The sequence below is a fragment of the Rutidosis leptorrhynchoides genome, chromosome 3 (assembly GCF_046630445.1).
Source record: "Rutidosis leptorrhynchoides isolate AG116_Rl617_1_P2 chromosome 3, CSIRO_AGI_Rlap_v1, whole genome shotgun sequence".
NCBI lineage: Eukaryota > Viridiplantae > Streptophyta > Magnoliopsida > Asterales > Asteraceae > Rutidosis > Rutidosis leptorrhynchoides.
The window spans coordinates 587,825,852-587,839,285 of NC_092335.1; positions in this window are offsets into that span (position 1 = coordinate 587,825,852).

A 13,434-nucleotide genomic window follows, 5' to 3' on the forward strand; every position below is an offset into this window, starting at 1 on the left:
TTACATTGTGAACAAATACGAATACAAAGATGCATACGAGTTTGAACAAAAGTCCTCAATCCAATTATCATTAGTTCCACTTGCAGGGTGTAAGTGTAAGCGTGTAATTATGTTGTGTGGCCATACGGGTTTAACAAACCCTCATTCAGACGGTTCGCTACCGTTAGTGAATGAAATATAATTTCAACAATGTATAGTGTAAGTTCTAACACTAAATTCAAAATTCAGAGGGAAGATTCGGTTAAGCCTTGATAATTGGGTGCTCGTGATACAAATACTATTTTGGAATGTGAACGATTCTGGTTGAACAATTCTTAAAGAACCTTGTGGTTCAATACAATTTACTTACTAAACCTATGATTTCACCAACGTTTTCGTTGACAGATTTCTATGTTTTTCTCAGGTCTTGCACGATATGTGAAACATGCTTCCGCTTACTATTTGATACTTGCATCCGATGTCGAGTATACATGCATTTCATGGAGCGTCTTTTGACTTTACTTTAGACCGTGTCGCCTAGACTTCAATCGTACTTATAACGTTGTAACTTAACTTTTGGTTGAACAATTCTTGTAAACTTTGAAACAATCTTTATTTTGAAATGAAGGCGACATATTTTGGTCAAACGTTATCTTAAAGACTTATAATCAGGTAATGGGACCCACGTAGCCGACGCCGTCACTTGACGATTTGTCGGGGTCGCTACAAGTGGTATCAGAGCCTTGGTTGTAGGGATTTAGAGTTCATTTGTGTCCACCCCGAGTCATAGGGTACATAGGTGAATCTAGACTACAACCGGCATATAGACTGCAGTAGGAATTACTTGACTATTTGTGCATTTATACTCGAACTCTTCTATCATATCTAACTTGTATTCGATCTTGATCTTACGTTAATAAATTTTGTTGACGCGCCACCTTGACTTTATGAAGTAATGTTAAATGCACATGAGAATCAGGGTAATATAATTTCCGGGATTATATTACGGTGATTCACATGGACGTTCCGACATTATGACATAAAGAATTTAGGGCGAGTCAAGGAAAATTTTCTCTCTATCCTTATTCCATACTCCGGTTAGTATTGTTGAAAATACTAACCAACGATATTCTTGTGTCATGAAGGAACAATGGCTCGTCGACGCGCTCCTCCCGAAACTCCCGAACAAGCCCTCCAACGTATGATAGCCACTGCCGTGGATGCGGCCATGGCCGGTCACTCCTCCAACAACAACAATAACAACCACAACCACAACAACCATGGAGCCGGTAATTCAAACGAGGGTTGCTCCTACAAAACTTTCATGGGGTGCAAACCTCACACCTTCGATGGGACCGGAGGACCGGTTGTGCTCACCCGATGGTTTGAGCAAACAGAAGCCGTTTTTAGCATAAGCGGTTGTCGGGACCAAGACAAAGTCAAATATTCCACCCACACTTTTGCCGGTATCGCCCTCACATGGTGGAATACGTATGTGCTGTCGGTGGGTATCGATGAAGCCCACACACTCTCATGGGCCGACTTAAAGAAAAAGATGATCACCGAATACTTCCCGCGCGAAGAGACCCGTAAGCTCGAACACGAACTAAGAACTTTAAAAGCGGTCGGGAATGACCTAAAGGCATATAATCAACGATTCTCCGAACTTGCTTTAATGTGCCCAAATCTTGTGAACCCCGAATCTTTAAGGGTTGAACTTTACATGGATGGTCTCCCCAAGAGCATCAAACAAGGAGTAATGTCATCCAAACCCGCTAACCACCAAGAGGCTTTGAATATGGCCCGCCAATTGATTGAAACAGTGGACGAAATTGAAGTGCCGGCACCTAAAGCCGAGGATAAATCGGGTGACAACAAAAGAAAATGGGAAGCCCCCCAATCAAGCAATTACAACAACCCCGCCAAAAAGCCCTTCATCCCCAACGACAAGAAAGGTTATACCGGACACCTACCGTATTGTAACGAGTGCTACAAACATCATTTAGGTGAATGTGGCAAACCTTTTTGCTTGAAGTGTCAAAGAAGTGGCCATGTAGCCCACGATTGTAGGAATACCGCTCCCGTCGCTCAAAAGGAGCCCAATGCACCCAAGACGGGTGTTTGTTTTGAATGTGGCCAACCGGGTCATTTTAGGAGTGCGTGCCCAAATAAGAAAATCAACCCCAACGCACGCCGTTAAACTTTCAACATCAACGCCTAGGATGCCCGAGACGACGATGGACTAGTCACGGGTATGTTTCTCCTCGAAATTCTCACGTTTCATGTTTATTCGATTCGGTTACCGTTAGACATTTTATAAACAAGTCTTTGACTCGTGCTCTTTACATTCCACTTTTTCCCCTAGATACTACTTAGACGATTTAAGTGACCAACGGAAAATATTGTGTGCCTATAAATTTTATTGGAGGATATACGTTAAGACTTTTGACTTGACACCTATAGAACTAGGGAGCTCGAAACCTATTCGTAAAAAAAAAAAAAAAAAAAAAAAAAAAAAAAAATTTGTTTCCCCATCATCTTGTATAGATTATTGTGAACTGAGTAATTTTCGGTTGGAAACCGATACCCTCTCCCTCGCATCCATGACCTCATGATTTCTTGCATGAATCCCGTGTGTATTCCAAAACGACCTCCGTTCCGGTTATCATCAATTGGGGGTTAAGTGAGACGATGTCTCCTAAGCCATTTCCGAACTCGCAACGTTAGTTGTAAATCTCTCTTAGTACCGTTTGATTTATTTAGGACTCCGTCCGTATTCATGAACCTCCTAAATCACGTATGCAACTTATCTAGACAAATCTGTTATCGTATTTATAGATGACGTCTTAACTTATTTAGGTAAAGAAGGAAAACGAACAACATCACCATCTTATGCTCGAACTTTTGAGAAAAGAGCAACTCTATACCAAATTCTCCGAGTGAGAATTTCTGTTAAACGAAGTCAAATTTTCTAGACCATGATGTTAATGGTCAAGGCATTACAATCAATCTCGAAATCAAGCCACACGTGATCATGAAACTCTCTCAACTCAGACTTGTATTCGTAAAATCTTAGAACTCGCCTGTTATCACCGAAGATTCATTTCTGACTTTTCTCGTGTTACCCGACTTTTAAACTCGTTAACTCACTAAGGAAAAACTATAAACCTCTCCGTGTTCGAGCCTTGAACGTGATTCTTCACACCAACATTTCTAGTTAAAATCGTATAGCAACAGATGGAACTCGAACATGGAAATATTTCTATTTGAACGCCGAAAGGCATACTCTCTCGACTCAAAAATCAACATAACTAAAATTCGTTATTTTACACGAAGAATCCGAATACTAAATTGTGGATCCGATCAATCTTCTCGTCATCATGTACCACACTACATACCTCTGTTATTTCACCGTCACCGTCTGATATTACTGGAATTTAAGATAGCACACAATCCAACGATACTTCACTCTTCTTTGACTTAACGCCCTTGTGTTTCTGATAATCGGTCAACTATTATTCAACCCCGAACTATACAACTACGTGTACTACCTCGTTTCTCTTTCAGACTTCAACATTTGACAACTAGAGGCACGTTATGGCAATCTCGAGATGTAAACTCATCCTATTCTAAGTCCTCATTTCACTACTATCTTTACCGTTCGCTTTTCCGTTTAAAGAAACTCCTTGTAACATTTCTCCATGGATAGAGAAACTCCTCATATTACATAAGTATTCGCCACGAGGGTGAATAGTCCTAACGAACATTTTTTTTTCGAACCCTAACTAACTTGTTCAAACGTATCTTAAGAGATTCTATTCCAACACGGTGTATCCTTGTCAATTATTCCGTATTGAAATACTCGTTTCACTTCTAGTTTTACAAGGAACCTTGGAGACCCGCTTAGACACATGTACCGCGTATCTCCCACAAACTGACGAACCGAGCAAACGAACGATTTACGTCTTGGAAAGACATGTCACAAACTCGTATTGTCACCTTTAGTAGATCACTCTTACAACAGTAGTTACCACTCGTGTGTTCACGCGCATTTTCCGAAACCCTATATGACCGCTAATGTCATACCCCTGTTCATTTAACCAAAGCATCAACCACCGAAATCTGAACTCCATCAAGAAACAACAATTGAGATCGTTCAAGTCCGAGAAGGGCTCGAGACAACCCATTGTCGCCAGAAGAGTTATACCAAACTTAGATGAAAACCTCACCAAACCCAGTGTGTAACCGCGTAATATTGAGAAACCGCACCTTGGAGGGGTGTAATCCATTTTGGGGAAATCGAGAAAGGCTATATCCGCAGTATCGAACCCTTTTGAAACCTTGGGGCGTATTGGAACCGCTCCCTACCGTTTAGAACTTCCGACTCAATTAAGTTTCCGTTTACCCTACATTTCGTGCAACAAACTTAGAAACGTGTCCTGCGGAACAGGAACGTGCAATCCTGCTGGATACATCAACTATCGATGACAAACTTCTCTTCATAGGAAAACCAGTTGAAACTGGGGATCGTAAAAACCGAACCTTAATGCAACGTAAAACCCTGACTATCCAAATTCATGAGAACCCTCAAGAACGTACTTTCACTTATTCATAGCATTGACAACGTAAAGTCTCGAGTAAGAGATATCGACTACTACTTCCAACTAAATTTCGGGACGAAATTTCTTTTGAGTTGTGGATAATGTAACATCCCGCGTTTTTCCGTTAAATTTATTTTTAACACCGTCTTTTTCTTTTAAATAATACCTTTCGTTATTTAAATTCGTAGTTTCCGTTGACTAACGTTCATAATAATTCCGTCATTTAATTATAACATCTCTCGTTAACTTGCGTTTTAAAAATATTCGATCGGTTAAATCCCGCACCCGCTTTGAAACTCGAGGGACCGGAGTTGCCAAATGGGCAAACTAGTTGACTAGGTCAACTAGTCAACCCATTTCATCCATTCCATCATCTCCCTCATCCCTTTTCTCTCCATCTCAAGAACACACACACAAACCCATTCCATTCATTCATCATCTAAATTCAATCTTGGAAGCTCACAACAAATCCGATTACATATTTGGAATCCTCTCTTCATCCTCTACAATTTGATACCAACTTCATCTCGTTTGGGTAACATTTCTAAAACTCTAGATTTCTCTAAATTCGTGTTTTTGATTTGAAATGGTGTTAGTTAGTGTCTATGGCTCGAGTCTAACATGAATATATGTTTGGTTTGCTCGATTTGTTGTTTTTGGAGTAACTAGCATGAACTTGAGATGGGTGTGCTTAATCCTTGATTTTGGATGAGTTAATGTTGTTAGATTGTTAAAGTGCATGTTTTAATTGTGTTACTAGTATCACTAGCTTCATTTTGATGTGTAGGTTGATTTGTAAAACTTCAAAAACATGATTAATGATTTTGTGATTCTTGACTAGGGTTTGATGGTTCTTGACATGAATTTTTGGATGCTTGAATGCCATGGAATGTTAATTATTAGTGTTTAGTTGTAATGTATGCTCCATTACCTTCAAAACGGCATATCATATGTGTGAATTGGTTTCCCGAAACTCAAATTGCATTTGATGAACTTGAAACCTTGAAATGAACGTTTAATGATCACTTGATGAGTTTTCGGCTATTGTAAATGATGTTTTCGTTTGATGATAAGTGCTTAGTTGTGTTCCTTGTCAAAAGAGCTTTCCAACGGTATAAGATACGTCTTCTAGTTGTTTACGGTTTGCGTTTTATGGTTATTTGAAGTTTTGACCAAGACTTGAACCTTGAAACTGACCAGGTGCCAGACCACGTGTTATGTCGCGGCGCGACACATCTGGCCGCGGCGCGGCATATGCCGTGGTCAGATTCTGACCTATTTTGTCAAATTTCGAAAAATGTTTGCTATGCTACGCACCTCCGATTAACATGTAACTTGGCCAACATGCTCATATATGACTTCTAAGCTTAGAAAAATAGTTCGGGACCCGACCCGAACGTGTTGACTTTTCGTTGACTTTGACCAAGTTTGACTTTTTGTCAAACTTAACCAAATACTTATGCAACCTTTCTAACATGATTATTTACTAGTATCTTGCATGAAACTTGACAATTTGATTCACATGCTAATATAATCGAGTCGTAACGAGCCATAGGACTAATTGAACATCTTTGACCGTTTGTGTTTACCGTTATTGATATAACCTATATGTTTAGGTCAAGACTAGCTTTGTCTTTGCACGCGTCTACTTGTTGAAGTACTTTATTAACTCTTGCACTCAAGGTGAGATCATAGTCCCACTTTTTCAATCACTTTTATTCTTTACATCGTGGGCTGAGAAACACATACATTTCATACTTAATTACTTTTCATGCTTTTACATTGTGAACAAATACGAATACAAAGATGCATACGAGTTTGAACAAAAGTCCTCAATCCAATTATCATTAGTTGCACTTGCAGGGTGTAAGTGTAAGCGTGTAATTATGTTGTGTGGCCATACGGGTTTAACAAACCCTCATTCAGACGGTTCGCTACCGTTAGTGAATGAAATATAATTTCAACAATGTATAGTGTAAGTTCTAACACTAAATTCAAAATTCAGAGGGAAGATTCGGTTAAGCCTTGATAATTGGGTGCTCGTGATACAAATACTATTTTGGAATGTGAACGATTCTGGTTGAACAATTCTTAAAGAACCTTGTGGTTCAATACAATTTACTTACTAAACCTATGATTTCACCAACGTTTTCGTTGACAGATTTCTATGTTTTTCTCAGGTCTTGCACGATATGTGAAACATGCTTCCGCTTACTATTTGATACTTGCATCCGATGTCGAGTATACATGCATTTCATGGAGCGTCTTTTGACTTTACTTTAGACCGTGTCGCCTAGACTTCAATCGTACTTATAACGTTGTAACTTAACTTTTGGTTGAACAATTCTTGTAAACTTTGAAACAATCTTTATTTTGAAATGAAGGCGACATATTTTGGTCAAACGTTATCTTAAAGACTTATAATCAGGTAATGGGACCCACGTAGCCGACGCCGTCACTTGACGATTTGTCGGGGTCGCTACAAGTGGTATCAGAGCCTTGGTTGTAGGGATTTAGAGTTCATTTGTGTCCACCCCGAGTCATAGGGTACATAGGTGAATCTAGACTACAACCGGCATATAGACTGCAGTAGGAATTACTTGACTATTTGTGCATTTATACTCGAACTCTTCTATCATATCTAACTTGTATTCGATCTTGATCTTACGTTAATAAATTTTGTTGACGCGCCACCTTGACTTTATGAAGTAATGTTAAATGCACATGAGAATCAGGGTAATATAATTTCCGGGATTATATTACGGTGATTCACATGGACGTTCCGACATTATGACATAAAGAATTTAGGGCGAGTCAAGGAAAATTTTCTCTCTATCCTTATTCCATACTCCGGTTAGTATTGTTGAAAATACTAACCAACGATATTCTTGTGTCATGAAGGAACAATGGCTCGTCGACGCGCTCCTCCCGAAACTCCCGAACAAGCCCTCCAACGTATGATAGCCACTGCCGTGGATGCGGCCATGGCCGGTCACTCCTCCAACAACAACAATAACAACCACAACCACAACAACCATGGAGCCGGTAATTCAAACGAGGGTTGCTCCTACAAAACTTTCATGGGGTGCAAACCTCACACCTTCGATGGGACCGGAGGACCGGTTGTGCTCACCCGATGGTTTGAGCAAACAGAAGCCGTTTTTAGCATAAGCGGTTGTCGGGACCAAGACAAAGTCAAATATTCCACCCACACTTTTGCCGGTATCGCCCTCACATGGTGGAATACGTATGTGCTGTCGGTGGGTATCGATGAAGCCCACACACTCTCATGGGCCGACTTAAAGAAAAAGATGATCACCAAATACTTCCCGCGCGAAGAGACCCGTAAGCTCGAACACGAACTAAGAACTTTAAAAGCGGTCGGGAATGACCTAAAGGCATATAATCAACGATTCTCCGAACTTGCTTTAATGTGCCCAAATCTTGTGAACCCCGAATCTTTAAGGGTTGAACTTTACATGGATGGTCTCCCCAAGAGCATCAAACAAGGAGTAATGTCATCCAAACCCGCTAACCACCAAGAGGCTTTGAATATGGCCCGCCAATTGATTGAAACAGTGGACGAAATTGAAGTGCCGGCACCTAAAGCCGAGGATAAATCGGGTGACAACAAAAGAAAATGGGAAGCCCCTCAATCAAGCAATTACAACAACCCCGCCAAAAAGCCCTTCATCCCCAACGACAAGAAAGGTTATACCGGACACCTACCGTATTGTAACGAGTGCTACAAACATCATTTAGGTGAATGTGGCAAACCTTTTTGCTTGAAGTGTCAAAGAAGTGGCCATGTAGCCCACGATTGTAGGAATACCGCTCCCGTCGCTCAAAAGGAGCCCAATGCACCCAAGACGGGTGTTTGTTTTGAATGTGGCCAACCGGGTCATTTTAGGAGTGCGTGCCCAAATAAGAAAATCAACCCCAACGCACGCCGTTAAACTTTCAACATCAACGCCTAGGATGCCCGAGACGACGATGGACTAGTCACGGGTATGTTTCTCCTCGAAATTCTCACGTTTCATGTTTATTCGATTCGGTTACCGTTAGACATTTTATAAACAAGTCTTTGACTCGTGCTCTTTACATTCCACTTTTTCCCCTAGATACTACTTAGACGATTTAAGTGACCAACGGAAAATATTGTGTGCCTATAAATTTTATTGGAGGATATACGTTAAGACTTTTGACTTGACACCTATAGAACTAGGGAGCTCGAAACCTATTCGTAAAAAAAAAAAAAAAAAAAAAAAAAAAAAAATTTGTTTCCCCATCATCTTGTATAGATTATTGTGAACTGAGTAATTTTCGGTTGGAAACCGATACCCTCTCCCTCGCATCCATGACCTCATGATTTCTTGCATGAATCCCGTGTGTATTCCAAAACGACCTCCGTTCCGGTTATCATCAATTGGGGGTTAAGTGAGACGATGTCTCCTAAGCCATTTCCGAACTCGCAACGTTAGTTGTAAATCTCTCTTAGTACCGTTTGATTTATTTAGGACTCCGTCCGTATTCATGAACCTCCTAAATCACGTATGCAACTTATCTAGACAAATCTGTTATCGTATTTATAGATGACGTCTTAACTTATTTAGGTAAAGAAGGAAAACGAACAACATCACCATCTTACGCTCGAACTTTTGAGAAAAGAGCAACTCTATACCAAATTCTCCGAGTGAGAATTTCTGTTAAACGAAGTCAAATTTTCTAGACCATGATGTTAATGGTCAAGGCATTACAATCAATCTCGAAATCAAGCCACACGTGATCATGAAACTCTCTCAACTCAGACTTGTATTCGTAAAATCTTAGAACTCGCCTGTTATCACCGAAGATTCATTTCTGACTTTTCTCGTGTTACCCGACTTTTAAACTCGTTAACTCACTAAGGAAAAACTATAAACCTCTCCGTGTTCGAGCCTTGAACGTGATTCTTCACACCAACATTTCTAGTTAAAATCGTATAGCAACAGATGGAACTCGAACATGGAAATATTTCTATTTGAACGCCGAAAGGCATACTCTCTCGACTCAAAAATCAACATAACTAAAATTCGTTATTTTACACGAAGAATCCGAATACTAAATTGTGGATCCGATCAATCTTCTCGTCATCATGTACCACACTACATACCTCTGTTATTTCACCGTCACCGTCTGATATTACTGGAATTTAAGATAGCACACAATCCAACGATACTTCACTCTTCTTTGACTTAACGCCCTTGTGTTTCTGATAATCGGTCAACTATTATTCAACCCCGAACTATACAACTACGTGTACTACCTCGTTTCTCTTTCAGACTTCAACATTTGACAACTAGAGGCACGTTATGGCAATCTCGAGATGTAAACTCATCCTATTCTAAGTCCTCATTTCACTACTATCTTTACCGTTCGCTTTTCCGTTTAAAGAAACTCCTTGTAACATTTCTCCATGGATAGAGAAACTCCTCATATTACATAAGTATTCGCCACGAGGGTGAATAGTCCTAACGAACATTTTTTTTTTCGAACCCTAACTAACTTGTTCAAACGTATCTTAAGAGATTCTATTCCAACACGGTGTATCCTTGTCAATTATTCCGTATTGAAATACTCGTTTCACTTCTAGTTTTACAAGGAACCTTGGAGACCCGCTTAGACACATGTACCGCGTATCTCCCACAAACTGACGAACCGAGCAAACGAACGATTTACGTCTTGGAAAGACATGTCACAAACTCGTATTGTCACCTTTAGTAGATCACTCTTACAACAGTAGTTACCACTCGTGTGTTCACGCGCATTTTCCGAAACCCTATATGACCGCTAATGTCATACCCCTGTTCATTTAACCAAAGCATCAACCACCGAAATCTGAACTCCATCAAGAAACAACAATTGAGATCGTTCAAGTCCGAGAAGGGCTCGAGACAACCAATTGTCGCCAGAAGAGTTATACCAAACTTAGATGAAAACCTCACCAAACCCAGTGTGTAACCGCGTAATATTGAGAAACCGCACCTTGGAGGGGTGTAATCCATTTTGGGGAAATCGAGAAAGGCTATATCCGCAGTATCGAACCCTTTTGAAACCTTGGGGCGTATTGGAACCGCTCCCTACCGTTTAGAACTTCCGACTCAATTAAGTTTCCGTTTACCCTACATTTCGTGCAACAAACTTAGAAACGTGTCCTGCGGAACAGGAACGTGCAATCCTGCTGGATACATCAACTATCGATGACAAACTTCTCTTCATAGGAAAACCAGTTGAAACTGGGGATCGTAAAAACCGAACCTTAATGCAACGTAAAACCCTGACTATCCAAATTCATGAGAACCCTCAAGAACGTACTTTCACTTATTCATAGCATTGACAACGTAAAGTCTCGAGTAAGAGATATCGACTACTACTTCCAACTAAATTTCGGGACGAAATTTCTTTTGAGTTGTGGATAATGTAACATCCCGCGTTTTTCCGTTAAATTTATTTTTAACACCGTCTTTTTCTTTTAAATAATACCTTTCGTTATTTAAATTCGTAGTTTCCGTTGACTAACGTTCATAATAATTCCGTCATTTAATTATAACATCTCTCGTTAACTTGCGTTTTAAAAATATTCGATCGGTTAAATCCCGCACCCGCTTTGAAACTCGAGGGACCGGAGTTGCCAAATGGGCAAACTAGTTGACTAGGTCAACTAGTCAACCCATTTCATCCATTCCATCATCTCCCTCATCCCTTTTCTCTCCATCTCAAGAACACACACACAAACCCATTCCATTCATTCATCATCTAAATTCAATCTTGGAAGCTCACAACAAATCCGATTACATATTTGGAATCCTCTCTTCATCCTCTACAATTTGATACCAACTTCATCTCGTTTGGGTAACATTTCTAAAACTCTAGATTTCTCTAAATTCGTATTTTTGATTTGAAATGGTGTTAGTTAGTGTCTATGGCTCGAGTCTAACATGAATATATGTTTGGTTTGCTCGATTTGTTGTTTTTGGAGTAACTAGCATGAACTTGAGATGGGTGTGCTTAATCCTTGATTTTGGATGAGTTAATGTTGTTAGATTGTTAAAGTGCATGTTTTAATTGTGTTACTAGTATCACTAGCTTCATTTTGATGTGTAGGTTGATTTGTAAAACTTCAAAAACATGATTAATGATTTTGTGATTCTTGACTAGGGTTTGATGGTTCTTGACATGAATTTTTGGATGCTTGAATGCCATGGAATGTTAATTGTTAGTGTTTAGTTGTAATGTATGCTCCATTACCTTCAAAACGGCATATCATATGTGTGAATTGGTTTCCCGAAACTCAAATTGCATTTGATGAACTTGAAACCTTGAAATGAACGTTTAATGATCACTTGATGAGTTTTCGGCTATTGTAAATGATGTTGTCGTTTGATGATAAGTGCTTAGTTGTGTTCCTTGTCAAAAGAGCTTTCCAACGGTATAAGATACGTCTTCTAGTTGTTTACGGTTTGCGTTTTATGGTTATTTGAAGTTTTGACCAAGACTTGAACCTTGAAACTGACCAGGTGCCAGACCACGTGTTATGTCGCGGCGCGACACATCTGGCCGCGGCGCGGCATATGCCGTGGTCAGATTCTGACCTATTTTGTCAAATTTCGAAAAATGTTTGCTATGCTACGCACCTCCGATTAACATGTAACTTGGCCAACATGCTCATATATGACTTCTAAGCTTAGAAAAATAGTTCGGGACCCGACCCGAACGTGTTGACTTTTCGTTGACTTTGACCAAGTTTGACTTTTTGTCAAACTTAACCAAATACTTATGCAACCTTTCTAACATGATTATTTACTAGTATCTTGCATGAAACTTGACAATTTGATTCACATGCTAATATAATCGAGTCGTAACGAGCCATAGGACTAATTGAACATCTTTGACCGTTTGTGTTTACCGTTATTGATATAACCTATATGTTTAGGTCAAGACTAGCTTTGTCTTTGCACGCGTCTACTTGTTGAAGTACTTTATTAACTCTTGCACTCAAGGTGAGATCATAGTCCCACTTTTTCAATCACTTTTATTCTTTACATCGTGGGCTGAGAAACACATACATTTCATACTTAATTACTTTTCATGCTTTTACATTGTGAACAAATACGAATACAAAGATGCATACGAGTTTGAACAAAAGTCCTCAATCCAATTATCATTAGTTCCACTTGCAGGGTGTAAGTGTAAGCGTGTAATTATGTTGTGTGGCCATACGGGTTTAACAAACCCTCATTCAGACGGTTCGCTACCGTTAGTGAATGAAATATAATTTCAACAATGTATAGTGTAAGTTCTAACACTAAATTCAAAATTCAGAGGGAAGATTCGGTTAAGCCTTGATAATTGGGTGCTCGTGATACAAATACTATTTTGGAATGTGAACGATTCTGGTTGAACAATTCTTAAAGAACCTTGTGGTTCAATACAATTTACTTACTAAACCTATGATTTCACCAACGTTTTCGTTGACAGATTTCTATGTTTTTCTCAGGTCTTGCACGATATGTGAAACATGCTTCCGCTTACTATTTGATACTTGCATCCGATGTCGAGTATACATGCATTTCATGGAGCGTCTTTTGACTTTACTTTAGACCGTGTCGCCTAGACTTCAATCGTACTTATAACGTTGTAACTTAACTTTTGGTTGAACAATTCTTGTAAACTTTGAAACAATCTTTATTTTGAAATGAAGGCGACATATTTTGGTCAAACGTTATCTTAAAGACTTATAATCAGGTAATGGGACCCACGTAGCCGACGCCGTCACTTGACGATTTGTCGGGGTCGCTACATATTATACATTACA